This window comes from Phalaenopsis equestris, unplaced genomic scaffold (genome assembly GCF_001263595.1).
Source record: "Phalaenopsis equestris unplaced genomic scaffold, ASM126359v1 Scaffold234721, whole genome shotgun sequence".
Classification (NCBI taxonomy): domain Eukaryota; kingdom Viridiplantae; phylum Streptophyta; class Magnoliopsida; order Asparagales; family Orchidaceae; genus Phalaenopsis; species Phalaenopsis equestris.
In genome coordinates this window covers 117,334-131,071 of record NW_018252625.1, presented here as the reverse complement: position 1 = coordinate 131,071, position 13,738 = coordinate 117,334, and positions in this window count along the sequence as shown.

Below are 13,738 nucleotides of genomic sequence, written 5' to 3'. Positions count from 1 at the left end.
CCTATCTCGAAGATGTGTAAGATGTGTGTAGAAAATTGGATGTCATGTCCCATTCAAGGGGGTCTTATACCAATCTTGAAAGGTTGAGAATAGGATGTTGTATTCTATTCAAGGGAGTCTTACACCTATCTCAAAGATATGTGTAGAGAATTGGATATTGTGTCCCTTTCAAAGGAGGTCTTATACCAATCTCGAAAGGTTGAGAATAGGACGTTGTGTTCTATTCAAGGGAGTCTTACACCTATCTCGAAAGGTTAAGAATAGGATGTTGTGTCCCATTCAAGGGGGTCTTATACCAATCTCGAAAGGTTGAGAATAGGATGTTGTGTTCCATTCAAGGGATTCTTACACTCATCTCAAAGATATGTGTTGCATTAGAAAGGAGAGCTCGATGCCTCACATCCGACCAGAAGGGTGACAGAGAGCTATTACTATATTGGGAAGGAAAGCTTTGTGGCCTATATCCAACCCAGGAGGTAGTGTAGTGGAAAGGAAAAGTATGTTTCGGTACTGGCTCCGAGAATGACCTGAACGTAGTGCCGAAAGTTTGTGGTGTTGAACTCGTAAATGTGTGTCATGTGAAAAGGTTGACATTGGTGAGGAAGATATGTGGAATTTTGTAAGGTTTTGTGCAAAATATGAAATTCAGCAAGGATGTGAAGAGAATTAGAGCAGACAAGAATAGTCGTGTTGCGCGGGCAAGGAGTAAGAGACCTTGAAATCGAGAGAAACAACTCAACATATTTATTTTATTTTCCTGTTGTCTTTATCACATTTAATCATCAAAATATATTTTTAAAATTCAATTTTGGTTGGTTGATTTTTCAAAAAAAAATATTTTTTTTGAATTTTATTATTATCAAGTTCTTATTATTTGTTCTTCGTTCAATGTAGTTTGGAACCAACATATGTTCTGTGGCTTTTATCCATCGCACAAAATGACAATTGAACAAACAGACAAAAATTCTAAAAGAGATTTCATTAATCTACTTCAACAAGTGTTAGAGATTGAGTATAGGCCAAAACCTCAAAAGGTACACTATGATGAACGCAGCAAAGTACATATGAAAATATGTCATGTTGGGTACATATCATAAGCTAAGCATATCCAATACATATATCATCATATCTACTATGTCAAAATGCAGTACAAAAAAGTGTCTCCTGAGTGTCCATCTTCAGTGGAGTGAACTTCTAATCAAACTAATCTACTAAGCCACGCTCTAGGACAAGATTTCTCTTTGCATGTACTTAGAGGTGCAACATTCTCATAGCTCGTAAGGCATTAGCCCTTCCAACTCTGGGTCCGACCGAAATCTGTATGATCTCTATGTCATCTTACTGTCATCCATTCTTCAGAAAGTTACAGACACCCTGCGATGTTGTACCCTTGGAATGCAGTGTTTGGCAATGTCTGCTCCATTTCCTTTAAGAACCAACACTGAACTCACTGTCAGTGGAATCTCCACGAATCCTTTGAACTTGATGGGGCCAATGGCATCTATTTCTTTCCTGAATAAAATGTTGCTTTTGCTCATGAAAGAGACCGTGCAAAAAGGTCTCACAAAATCATGATTGTCTATATGTGGGGGAATTTAGTCATCTTCATCATATATATTGATGACACAGCTATTGGGAATAAAGTCGGCTGGAAGTATGCTCAATCGGACCATTCTCTTGATCATCCATTTTATCATGGGAGGTAGCGGGTCCACCTCACCGTGTCTAAACATCCCTGGGGGATTTCCTTGTCTGTCTTTGGTGAAGTTGTAACAGTAGCCACATGTATGGTGATCCTGTCCTTTCCACGCATCCATTTACGTGGCTCAGAATAGGTTCTTTCCATCAAAAGGCTTGCTCAACCCCTGTCTCTTAGATCAAAGATGCAGTCAAAAATACTTCTTTCGACTTCTTTCTCTGCTTTCGAAGAAGACTCTGGTGTACAACTCCAAGCCTTCTAGTATGTTGACGAATCTTCCCTGAACTTCTTCTTAGAATTCAAATTCCCTTTTTTTTACTATACTCATTTTGTAGTATTTTGTCGTTGTGATGATCGGCCGATGTCGAGGATGCTCCCTGATTTCAATATCAGCGGGAATCCAAGCTGGTGTTGTCTCTGTCTTCAACAAAATATATGACTCCCCCATCGGGTGCTCAGTGCTCTGAAATCCATCATCAGTGGATGCGTACTCCTCCAGAGTATTGTAACACTCTAGGTGGAGGATGTTGCAGTCCAGGCATTCCAAAATTGCTCCTATAGCTGGTGTCCGCATAGGAATCTTGGTGTTGCACGTCGAGCAACCCGTACAAAGATCATCTGAAACTCATGGTATATCCAGCTCTGTAGTGAACTCGGACTCATCCTCTATGGTAGGCAAGCTGGAAAAGGTCTATTTCATGCCCGGATCTAAGATTTTCCCCTCAGGAATGGGGGTAAGCAAGTTTTCCAAGTTTTCTGCCTCCTTCTGATGTTCTGATGTCTTCTTTCTTCACACAGGAAAGCTCTATGTTTTCGGCGATTGGCATTTCTGTGTTGAGTTCTTCGTAGTGGTGCATCCGACAATCTTTCTTCATTAGCAGTGACGGCCCCCGGTTGATGCAGTTATCATAGATGGCAGGCGACTAGTCCCCTCCATCGGATCTTTCTGTACTATTACTTTCTTCCCCATTAGTGAGGAATCTTCCCTGGTGTTGATCTTTATTAGTGACGGTAGCCCTTGTTTTTCCTGACGGCTAACCACATCCATTAGGGGACCCTCATAGTCCATGTCAACTTGACTAAAGTCCATGTCAAAGTCTACGGTGCCACCCTGTGTTGCCCTTTCCTCATTAAGTGTGAGGTTCCACCCATCCTTAAAAGCAAAAATCAGCCTTTGTCGACATTCTCTCTGCAGACGACAGAAAAAACATCTGCGCGCTGAAATTTAGCAGGAACAAGAACAAAACAAAGTGTTTATTAAACAAAATTTTTTGTTATATTGGTGAGAAAATCATTTATTTATATTTTTCTTAATATAGTAAAATATCAAACTTAAAAGTAGAAAGAAGAAAATTGAAGTATGTAACTTCAAAAGTTTTCATTTTATTGAGGTTAATTTTATTACAAACATTTTTTTTGGACCCAGTCATAGACGTTTGGCCAAATAAATAATCCCAGAACAATCAAAATTTCAAAATTTCAATTCAAGCAATGTCAAGTTACATATTATGTCTTCAAGTATCGTCTGTTAATCGGAAACATGGGTCTTTCGCCTTAGAAATCTACTAGCTAGTAAGCTCCTCCTGCGTAGACCTTTTCTACAACAAATGGTCCCTCCCAAGTTGGCTCAAATTTTTCATTTATCTTGCAGTGTACAAGAATAGGCATTTTGAGTACAAGTATGAGATCACCAATTTTGAATGTCTTTGAATGTCTATTTTGAATGTCTTTGGGCGGACCAATTTGTCATGAGTTTGTACCATCTTCACCTGGTAAAGCTTCATATGTTGTTGTGCTTCTAGTCGTTTGCCTTTAAGACTTTTTAATTCTTCAAGTCTGAGTTTTTCACTTTCTTCTATTGTAAGCTGATTGGCGACAGTGACTCTGAGAGACAGCATCTAGACTTCTAATGATAGTACGACCTTGGACCCATACACGAGCATGTAGGGTGTACACTGTGCGGGAGTCCTAAACGTTGTCTGGTAGGCCCACAATGCTTCTAGCAATCTGTTATGCCAATCTCTTTTGTTTTCATCCAGTGTCTTCTTCAACATATGTATCAGTGTTTATGCCAATCTCTTTTGTTTTCATCCAGTGTCTTTTTCAACATATGTATCAGTGCCTTATTGAAGGCTTCGACTAAGCCATTTACCCTAGGATAGTAAATTGTAGAGTACATCCAGTTTATCCCGTGTCGTTTGACAAAATTGTTGATTTTTGTGCTTTTAAAGTCTGTCCCATTATCGAGGTTGTCCCATTATTGGAAATAACTTTGCATGGAACTCTGAAATGGTTGACGATTTGGCTTTTGAAGAACTGAAGGACATGTTGTGATGTAACCTCTCATAACGGCACTGTTTCTGCCCATTTGGAAAAGTAATCTGTAGCGGCAAGTATAAATTTGTGTCCTTTGGGAGATGGAGGGTCTATCAGACCTATTATGTCTTTGTCCCAACACTCGAATGGCCACGAGGAAACTTTTGGGTATAGCACATTCGGAGGTTGGTGTAAGACCACCCCATACACTTGGCAATGGTGACATCTTTTAGTTATATCTATACAGTCGAACATCATTGCCGGTCAATAATATCCGAGTCTCTTGATCTTCATTTTCATCTTTAGCCCTCACAGGTGAGCACCACACAATCTGACATATACTTTTATGAGAATACTCTGAGCTTCGGATCTACTCAAACATCATAGCCACATCTGATCGAATGATCTTCTATAGAGGACATCACCCACTAAAGCATACGACATAGCCCTTTTTTGTGATGTGATACACCGCTGACTTGTCTTCTGGAAACTTTTCAGTCTGCAAATATTCTATAAATGGCTTACGCCAATCTTCGCTGATATCAACAACCACAATCATCGTTTCTTATTCTTTTTTGAGCTTGTGTAGATTGCTGAGGTCGATTCAAGACAAAACCTGTCTTCCTTGTACTGCGATATCAATGGAATCCTCTGGGGAACATTCTAATTCTTTTGTAAGTTTTGCTAGAGCATCAGCATAGGCATTATCTCCCAGGGGAATGCTGTAGAAAGTTACATTAGGGATATGCTTCAGTAGCTTCATCGATACTGATGGTATTATGTTAACCTTGGCTTTAAAATCTTAGACTGTTTGGCGACTTGCTCAATGATAAGTTGAGAGTCGTCATAGATGGCAACATCCATTACATCCATCAAGATTGCCAACTCTAATTCGGTGATTAAGGCTTCATACTCGGCTTCGTTATTTTTACACGGCTCTATCAGGTGGTAGGAGAATCTCAGCAAACCCTTATCTAGTGTGATAAAGATCAAACCAATCCCTGCTTTGCCAGCTATAACTATTCTTAATCCTTTTTTATTTTTAGCTGATGAAGCTCCATCAAAGTACATCTCCCATCATTGTGCACTGGAGAATTCCATTTGTAGTTTTTGCTCATCTGGTAACTCGTCATTAAGAGGGGACTCAGCTGGCAGTGGGTGTGCAGCGAGAAAATCTGCTAAAATTTGTCTCTTGATAGCACAGAGGGGAACAAAAGTTATGAACAAAAGTTATATCGAAGTTATATCGAATTGCAACAAAATCATTGACCATCTTGCTAGACGTCCAGAGAGTGTTGGTCGGGTCATCAAATATTGCAACAGATTAACTTTTGAAATTAAGGTAATTTTATGAGATAGCATGTAACGTCTAAGCTTTTGGGCGGTGAAAATTAACATTAGACAATGCTTCTTAATAGGCAGATACCTTATCTACATCGGTATTAGGCGGTGACTCAAATAGTATAGTGTGTTTTTCTTACCCTCGTCATTGACTTGAGCTAAGAGGGCTCCAAGAGAGTCATCTAAGGACACGGTATAAAGTATCAACGGTTTTCTAAGGATAGGGGTTGCCAAAATAGGATGTGTCATTAAATATTGCTTAATGTCCTCAAAGGCCCGCTGACATTTCTCTTCCCTAAACAAATTTGGCTTCTTTTTTAATTTTAATTAATGCCAAGAAAGGACGACACCTACCTGAGAGATTAGAAATAAAGCATATCAGATATGTCAACTTCCCTTGCAAGGAACGTAGTTGTTTCAAGGTTTTGGGAGGAAGCATTTCCAAGATAGCTTTAATCTTATCCTGGTCGATCTCGATCCTCCGATGACGGACAACGAGTCCTAAAAAATTTTCGGAGGTAACGCCAAATGCGCACTTTAAGGCCAAAAGCGCACTTTAAGGGATTCATCTTAAGGTCATATCGGCGCAACTATTCGAACACGATCCTCAAATTGTACAAATGGTCTATTTTTCATTTACTTTTGATTACCAAATCATCCACAAAACATTCCACATAGTTTTGAATGAGATCATCAAAAATCTTTTTCATAGCTTGTTAGCATGTCATGAGATCATCAAAAATCTTTTTCATAGCTTGTTGGCATGTCGCTCTGGCGTTCTTCAACCCAAACGGCATCACTGTGTAGCAAAAAATTCCAATCAGAGTTTTCAATGTTGTAAGTGTTGTATCCTCGGGAGTCATCTTGATTTGGTTGTACCCCGATGATCCGTCCATGAAGGAGAAAATTTCATGTGTCAAAGCGATATCCACCATCATTTCTGGTATTGGTAACGAAAATTCATCTTTTCGACACGCTTTGTTCAAATCTCTGAAATCGACACAAACATAGATTTGTCTATTTTTCTTCTTAACCGGCACATTGTTAGCTAACCACGTGGGATATTGCTCTTCCCACACAAAGTTAGCATCTATTAATTTCCTTACCTCGGCAACAAATTGTTGCTTTATTTTGAAGCGCATTCTTCTTGGAGCTTATTTTACTGAGGTCATATCTTTGTCCACCCCAAGCTTATGAACTACCACTTCTGCTGATAGTCCTGGCATTTCATCATAACTCCATGTGAAGCAGTCTTTGAATTCAATTAAAAGTTTGATTAATTCTAAAGATTATTCATCGTTGAGTAGAGAACTTATGAACATAGGTCGGGGCTGCTCCTATGTCCGGAGGTTAATTTCCTTCAATTCATCAACAGTTGATTTGATTTCCTCCTCAAATTCTGGCGGAGCATTTTCTATTAGATGATCAGTAGAGTCATCCTCCACATTGAGGCAATCCTATTCTGATCTTCTAGTAGCAACCATGTAAAATTCTGAATCATCGATTGGTCATATGTACCAAATCTGAGACCCTCTTTTGAGTTAGGAGTTTGACGTTTAATATTCCATAAATTTTCAAAAAATTGTAACTTATCTTTTGGCATTTGTTTTGGCAAATGTCATTGTTGATTTAACTTTTGTACAAAGGGCGAAAAGTAACTAAAAGGCAATTCAATTAATTCATTAGGGTCTTCATCCAAATTTACATAATTTTTAAGATTAGTAGAAGTAGAAGCACGATAAAACTTGATCGGCTTTGAACCAATGCTATGGACTTCCTTGACCTCTAAACTCTCGACCTTTTAAGGGAGAATCAGAGCATGGCGTTCACATAGTGGTTTATCCGATTATACATTGTCTCACAATCACTTTTCTCTGTATCCTTTAAGGATATCTCGTATTGAGGTTTCTTCTAGTTTTTCATCATTATTTCATCTTCAGAACTTTCTTTATCATCAATATTGATGGTCGGCCTATTCCGTTCAACGACCATGTTGGCTCTTCCTCGTTCACGTCCCCGAACTCAAACTCGGGCGCGCAAACTATAAGAGCCCCCACCAACTCTTCACAAAAGAGTGGTGGAAGATTGCTGAAGCGGAGTTGAATGGCCTCCCCTTTGTAATTCTTATGAAACTTCACTCACAATTTCACGAGAGAAGATAGTTTTTTTTGGAGGCGCATAAGAGGCGGCATCTTCAAAAATGCTAACTTCATGAACTGAAAATGACTGTAAATCTCCCTTGATGCATGTTCATCATGAACTGAAAATGACTGTAAATCTCCCTTGATGAATGTTCATGTCCTTCCTTGTAGGTTCCTTGTAGTACTTAATGCATTGGTGTAGAGATGACAGAACCATGTTGTGTTTGTGAATCTATGGTCCGCCTAGTAAAGTATTGCAAAAGGTCTCGGCATCAATGATTTGAAACTTAGCGGTTGTTACTAATTGTCCAACTTTCATAAGTAATGTAATTGATCCAAGGGCTTTCTCTCCCTTTTGTTTGAATCCTCATAGAATCATTTTATTGGTCGTAAGATCCTGAACTTCAATGTACAAATAGTTCAATGTCTGTAGGCTCATCAGTTGAGGGATGCCCCATGATCTACCAAAACTCTGGACAACACAAATCTACCTATGTTAACGGAGATATAGAGTGGAAGATTATGCTCAGCGGTACCGAGTAGCAGGTCTTCATCTGTGAAGGTTACTTGAGGTTATTCTTTCAACGAGCAAACTTCATCGGAGGATGTGCTAACCAACTGAGCTAAGCAAATCCCTGGGTCAAGCAAAGTTGTAACCAGAGACTCTCTCATCTCCTTTGACAGGATTATCGTACATGCTTAGTTCAGCTGGAAACTTCCTAAGACAAGCTAGCATGTTGTAATCTACTTTGTATGATCCTCCAATTTTCTCTTAATTGTATGGTTCTTCCACTGGCGGAGGTGGAGGTAGCTCTTCTCATGTTACTATTTGCTTTCCTTTATCTATCGGAGGTGTTCTCAGGGGTAATACTCTCCCACTCCTTAAATTCATTTCCTTGTAGGTAAAATTTCTGGTGCTTCTTCTTCAAAAAGATCCAAGTTGATAACAAGTGGTGCACCATGGCGCTCGAGGATTGGTTCCTCACTCACGGCACTGTCGAGGTTAGATTGGTCATATAGCTCTTCTCATGTTACTATTTGCTTTCCTTTTATCTATCGGAGTTGTTCTCGGGGGTAATACTCTCCCACTCCTTAAATTCATTTCCATAATTTCTTCTTCTTGAGATATCATTGTCGGATCTTTTAGTGTTTCTTCTTTTTTAAAAAGAGAGCTATCACGTTGTAATCCACTTTATATAACCCTCCAATCTTTACTTGGTTATGTGTTTCTTCTACTGGAGGAGGTGGAGGTAACTCTTTTTGAGCTACTATTTGCTTTCCTTTATCTGTCGGAGCTGTTCTCGAGGGTAATACCTTTCTGCTCCTTAAGTTTACTTATATAGTTTCTTCTTCTTGAGATGTTGTAGGTAAAATTTCTGGTGCTTCTTCTTCAAAAAGATCCAAGTTGATAACAAGTGGTGCACCATGGCGCTCGAGGATTGGTTCCTCACTCCCGGCACTGTCGAGGTAGTCATCTCTACTACATCAACCTTGTAATATATCGTGCAGCTATTAACACGATAATTATTCTTCTATCATAATCATTATATTCATAAGACTCTGGAGGGGTAAAAAGATAATCATACAAGGTCAGGGGTTCGAGGATTTTCTTCCCCAAATCCGAGACAATCTAACTAACAGAGGCAGCCCCTATCCTACCCCCCGTGCTATCAGTCTTCGTGGTGGTATTCTTCTTCTTTGACGATGATGGATCTTCTCGTGAAATCTTCATCTCAGGGTTGGCAGGCTGAAGACTTTGAATGGAAGCTTGCCTTGAAGCTGACTGGATCTGGTTCAGTATTTTCTTGGAATATTTGCTCCAAACTGTTCTACATCCATCCTTTCCAGTATATGGGTCAATCAGATAGATTGGCTCAGCCAAAATCATATTTATGGAACCTTTTTTAGGTTCTTTTATTTGGGATCATTATATTCCCTTCTTTAAGATTCTTCTCGAGTCAATCTTTAAAGACGAAACATTCCTCTATAGTGTGTCCAAGCAATATGTGATACGAACAATAATTTGGTTGATCCTTCTTATCGACCTCTTACCTCTTCAGGTTTCTTTGGATCTAGTAATCTGAACTCAGGCTTCTTCATCAGACTTCTGAACATTTTGGGTACGACTTCGTCTTTGAAGGAATACACCACTTTCCTTCATTCTGCAATTGACATTTTCTTATTCTCTATTCGGTATGATCCTTCCTTAGGCGGTTTCTGGCTAGACTGGTCATACTGTTGTGTCTGTTGTTGAGCATGCTACGATGAAGACTAACTAGAATTTTCTGCATTTATCTTCATTGGTTGTTTTCCTTTATCGACAGTTGTCATTGTTCTAGACTTCTTTTCAAATACTCTGGTCGTATTGGACTTCTCAAACTTCTCGTGAGAATCCATATGTTTGACTTCTTGAAGATTACTGGCTTTGCTGAGTAGCTTCTTGAAGGATTTAATGGTGGGTCCCTTGAGCATGAAAGCTATTGGCCCATTAATGCTCTTAAGCAAGATCTCAATCACGTAACTTTCTTGTAGTTGAGGTTCACTATTCATGCTAAGGTTTCTCCACCTCAAGATATAATCCACTAAAATCTTGTTGGGCTTTTGCTTCTCTACTACGAGATCTTCAATAGACACATGATGTTGCGCTCCGGAAAATCTCTTCATGAACAATTGTTCTAACTCGACGAATGTCCTTGAAAGACTGCTGACAAACTGTCGGAAGAGAAAAGCTTCGTTACCTCCAGTATTATCACAACTAACTCAAAAATGTGCTATATATTGTCTGGGATTTCCAGTCCCATCAAATATCTTAAAGTTTTGTGACACAAAACCCTTAGGGTAGGGTACGACATCGAACCCCTCCGGGTAAGGTTTACCCTTCAAAATCAATGCACTAATACACCAAAAACATATGCATTTTTAGACCCATTTTTAGACCCATATTTTTAGACCCATATTTTTAACTCATTTTTGGTGATATTGCACTTTAATGAAAGTTATTTCTATGTTTTCTTGTAGGTTGTTGATTTTTAGGACTTGAAGCCAAAAAGAAGCAAAAATGATGGAATTTGGAGTTAAAATGACATTTTTGAATAAATACTCAGCGTCGTCAGACTTACAGAACGGCTGATGGATTTTACTCAATGTCGATGGCGCCATTTGACAGAGAGCAATGAAATTAAATATGGGATACTGGTGCCGACGACGCCAGAATGGGCGCCTACGGCTCCAATATCGATTCAGACATGTTTCTATAAGATTCGACAAATTTGGACGCTTTTTGAAGAGTTTTTGGTTTTTTTGGATGATCTTATGAAACAACCGACTCTAGGCTCTATTTGGGGCTGAAATTCATTAGAAAATCTCTCTCTCTCTCTTTGGGCTCCTCTTCATTCCGACTTGCTCATTTTTGTCACACCTCGCCACCATACATTTTTTCCATCTTCATTCCACCACCATTCAGGAGTCTATTAGTGATTTATCTTTAAGAGTTAAGAGTTTTGTGGTGAGATTAAGTGTTAATTCTTCTCTAAGAGTATTAGAGAAGGAGAAAAGTGAGAGATTTTTTCTTCTTTCATTTCCTAGGAGGGCTACAAAGGATTTTCTTTGAGAAAGAGTTTCAAATAAGTGTTGTTTGTTTATTAATGTTGTAAAAACTTTCTTTTATATATGAAATTTGTGTTTTGTTGTATCTTTCTCATGAAGTCTGAGTATTTTTCTTTATCTTTCTCCCTACTCTGAGATATGATAAGATGAAGAGATAATATAGGTGTGTGCTAATATTAAAATATAAAATAAATTGTGATGATTTTTCAACTCCGAACTTAATTTACTTTTTGATCTGGCCAATTGAATTGTTAAGAATATTTTGTTAAACATATGATCCGGGAAATGGAGTATGAGTTCTACAACAGAGTGAGGATCACATTTGATTCCCTAAAAGAGTATTTCGTTCATGGAATTAAGTGCAAATAAATAGGGAAATATATATTGATTTGGTTTAGAATTGGAGATTTTAAGGTGACAAACTAAAATCTCCAATTTGATCTTAGTGTTTAAAAACTAAAGCAAGAGCCTTCAGGCGAAAGGAAGTGGGAGCTCTGGAATGGGAGCCAGTACTCTTCTAGCCTAGCCACGGATTTAGGGACTAAACATGGATTAGCCAATGATTTTCTATAACACTGTATCAGGATAGAGAATTAAAATTTCTCATATTTGACATAATACATATTAAATCCATTTATCTCATCTCATTTCACCAAAATCTCATTGTAGTGGGAAAGATGCTTTTTCACATAAGAAATCTTTATCACATAAAGATAGTTTAATAGTTACTGTTTAAACTTTGCATTTCATTTTTGCTAGTAGTTAAATAATTTAGTTTTGATTGCATCTTACACATTCAAAATTAGTGACAATAATTTTGTTTGATTTCTGTGAATTTCCTAGTTAATTTATCATTTCAAATTTAAATCTTCCCCATTGGATTGATATTTAAGGCTTGAATAGAAAGTCTTTTATTACTTGATAACGATGTGTATACTTGCGTAGAATCCCAACATAATTGTTTAAATTTTTTAATCATAAATATTGCATCAAGTTTTTGGCACCGTTGCATAGTGGAGTTAAACTTATATAAATTTTACACAACTATATTTTACCGGGATCAAGTTTTTGGACTCGTTGTCGGGGAAGGTAACGGTAAATTAAATAGATTTGGTAAATTAGGAAATTTAGAGATAAAAATAAATAAAATATAAAAAAATTATAAAATCAAAATCTCAAAAATAAATAACTATATATTTAAGAGTATTTTTTTAGAAATTTTTCTTTGCTTATCATATTTACTTATGTGAAATATTGGATATGAAGGTTTAGTACCTTACAATTTAGAATTAGAACGTACAATTAGATAAATTTAAAACAACAAAAAGGGTTAGAAAATTCGAAAAAAATGGCTACAAGCTTACAAAATGGCGAATAACACGAATAACATAGATAATCAAATAAATAAAAATTGACAAAGACCTTTAAAAGATTATGTTAATGGGACAGCAGATGAACTTCACTTGACTATTCAAAACCATGATGTTGCTGCTAATTTATTTGAGCTTAAACCTATTATTATCCAAATGGTACAAAATAATCAGTTTGGAGGAACACCTACTGAAGATCCTAACTTACATCTTGCTTATTTTCTTAAAATTTGTGCTACTTTTAAATATGACAAAGTGTCTAATGATGTTGTTAGGCTTAGACTTTTTCCTTTTTCATTAAGGGATAAGGTCAAAGCTTAGTTAAATTCATTAGCACTTTGATCTATCAGAACTTAGGGAGAACTATCACAAAAATTCTTGGCTAAATATTTTCCACCATCGAAAACCGCTAAGCTTAGAAATGATATTACATCTTTTTGTCAGTCTGACGGGGAATCAATATATGAAGCCTGGGAAAGATTTAAAGATCTTTTTAGAAAATGTCCACACCATGCTTTACCAGATTGCTTAATAATTCAAACATTTTACAATGGATTAGTAAGATCACTTAGATCTATTATAGATGCTGCTGTAGGTGGATCACTAATGTCAAAACTTTTTGATGAAACATACTCCTTAATCAAAGAAATGACTATAAACAATTTTCAGTGGCCCTCTGAAAGGGTAAATCCTAAGAGAGTAGCTAGTATTCATGATTTTGAAGCAATGTATATTTTAGCATCTCAAATTGCTGCTATTTCGAAAAAGATTGATCAAATTAGAGTGAGCTATTCTCAAATACCCCCAATATTAGAATAAAATTCACTAGGACAGATAATTGATGCTCTATCATCTTATGAAACTTTAGATGCCATACATAGTCGAAATAACAATCTCTATTCAAATTATTATAACCCTGTATGGAGAAATCACCCTAATTTTAGTTGGAATAATTATAACAATCGGGTGAATCCATCCGAAAATCTTAACAATCAAGGAAATCCTAATTTTTGACTTTATTATCACCTTATTATCCTCCTTATTATCCTCCTGGATTTAACTCTAACCCTGACCCATAAGTTAAGGAAAAGAAGTTGACAATGGAAGAAGTAATGTTGAACATGGGAAATAAAATACATAATCAAGGGGTTGCTTTTAGAAATATTGAAAATCAATTAGGACATATTGCTACTGCACTCAGTAACAAACCTTCTGGAATTCTTCTGAGTACTGTGGAAGTTAATCCAAAAGATCAAAATAAGGAG